Here is a 2,483-nt window from a genome sequence, read left to right as displayed (position 1 = left end):
GATCGGAAGCTGGCAAGCCCCTTCAGAATGGTCCCAAGTTGGGATGATGAGGCAACCCCTTTCCGTCCCCAAGTTGACCACTTCCGGGGGTGGGGGTGGGGGGAGCAGGATGCCCCGGAAGGGGCGTGGCTCTGGGCTTGCCATCTGCTTTCCACCGAGACTCTTCTTGAAGAGGGTTGGTAGGTGGATCTGACTGTTGACATTACTTCCTGCACCTGAGGGATAAATTCTTTAGTTCAGAAAGGGATGTGGGTGGCACTGGAATCTATCTATTCATCTAAGTTCTGGGAGCCATCCCTTAAAGATTCCAGGGTGGGGGTCGGGGGTGGGGGTGTATTTGCCTTGGTGGACTTTTGTTAGAGGAAGATGAGTGGAATGAACGGTAACTCCTATTGTTAAAGCTGGTCTTGGGGCCATAGGTGATACTCATTGATCCTGCTTTACTTGACATACCAGACCTGCCCCCTCCTCTTAACTAACACCTGTAGTAGTCTCATTGGCTTATCTGGTGGGTGACCCATATCCTCACTGCTGAGCGGTCTGACACCCTGGTCACTGATGCCTTTCTTAAGCCAAAGTTGCTGCAACTGTCCAGGTACCATCAAAACAGGGGCAAGATACTACCAAGAAGAACCCAGGTGCATCTCTTAAATGCCAAATATATTCTTCCCTGCCTACATTATGAAACAGCAACCCTATCTTCTCCTGATACATAATAATCAACATTAATACCTCTGCCACCCTGAACCTATCACTTATTATAATATTTGCATCTCTTTGGCTTGTAACAATTAAGTGCTGCTTTCTGGCCTCTGCTATTTCAGGGTCCTCAGTTGCTCTCAGTTAGCCCAGCTCTGTAAGGGCCTCTGAGTCTCATTCCAGGCCTGCAGACAGGAGGCACGGTCTGCTTCGGGCCCTACGGTGGAGTATTATCATCCTGTGAATTTTTCAGCTTGACAGGGTAAGTCTGCTCTTATAGGCCTGAGTTGTTTTTTTTTTTTTTTTTTTAACACCAAAAACATTTTACATTGGGTCTTTATTTCTTCTGCTTTCTGTCTGGGTAATTCAAGCATTCTCCCTTCACTTAGTGCGGGCTAGGGTCAAAACAAACTTCTTCTATAAAGGGCCAGAAAGTAAATATTTTAGGCTTTGTGGGCCACAAACAGCCTTGTTTGCATATCTTTGTTTATTGTTTATAGCCTTTTAAAAATGGAAAAGACATTCTTAGCTTACGGGCTGCACAAAACTAAGGCGCAGGCTGGATTTGGCCAGCAAAGTTTGCAGCCCCTGGGGCATCACTTTTCCGTGCTTCTGGGAGCTGTGCTATCAGGGTTGCACAATCTCCCAAGGTCCTCGACTGGACCCCTGTTAAATCCCATGTCCTGTCACAGTTCTCTAAACACTCCCTCCTTCAGTTTTATCTTCTGCCTCCCTTGAGTCAGAGTCCACAGGATCCAGTCCAGTGCATACTCTCTTGGCTCCCGCTGGGACGTGTTTTCTAGGCCCTGCAGCTCTGTTTTGGCATGCTTTCTTTTCTTCTTTATCAGGATCAGCATGTCCTGGGCTGGGTTAACCTTAATTATTGTCTTTCTTGCCAGCAGGGGAGGGGGAAGCAAGTCCCAAGGGGGATGCATGTTGTCCTGCAGGAGAGAGCCCTCTTCAATACGTGCAAATAAGAGAAGAAGAAGTGGATGTGAACAGGGAGGCCACTTCTGCAGGCTCAGAGGGTTCCAGGATATTAAACAGTTTCAGGGGTATAAATCCCAGCATCCACATTGCTGCAGTAGGGTTTGTTCTTTCCCAGCCCGGGCTCTGAACTGCAGTAGAGCTTCATCTTCTTTGGAACTCTGCTTCTTTGTGGTTAAGTCCTGGGCCTGGTCCTTAGCATTTCTTCTTCATTCTTCCCTCAGGCTGTAAGATGTGAGAGCCACTTTATATATATGATGCTATGAAGACTCTTTGGCTTTCACATTTAGTTTAATTGACAATTAATTTCTATTAGTCTTTATCTTTTTCAAAGGATTAATGATTCAACTATAGCCACCCAATTCCACTGTTTTTATTGTTATTATTTGACCCATGTTTCTCAAATGCCTGATAAATTACATTCTTTTGTGTACTCTTTTTCACAGAATACCCTCTCAGTTTACCACTGATGGAAGTTTTAAACAATTATTCATCTACCTTTTGCCAATGATGGGTCCTTATTGTCAGCTATGTGGAGGATGATCCAATTCTCAAATCTCACTTTAGCATTTGCTCTCATGGCCTGTCTCAGGTTGGGCTCTCCAGGAAGCAGACACTGAGATATAGATTAACCTGCAGGAAGCATGCTCTCGAGTAGATACCTGTGGACAGGATGGGAAAGAAGCAAGACTGAATTGAGGGGAAGATGAGCTGGGATATACTCTCAATGAAGACCTTGGTAGGAAAGCTCTAGAACTTGGATGGCCATTCCAATTTGTCCCAGCTGATAAGAGGGA

The sequence above is a fragment of the Bos mutus genome, chromosome 20, assembly GCF_027580195.1.
Source record: "Bos mutus isolate GX-2022 chromosome 20, NWIPB_WYAK_1.1, whole genome shotgun sequence".
Lineage (NCBI taxonomy): Eukaryota > Metazoa > Chordata > Mammalia > Artiodactyla > Bovidae > Bos > Bos mutus.
Note: the sequence above shows the minus strand (reverse complement) of the source record.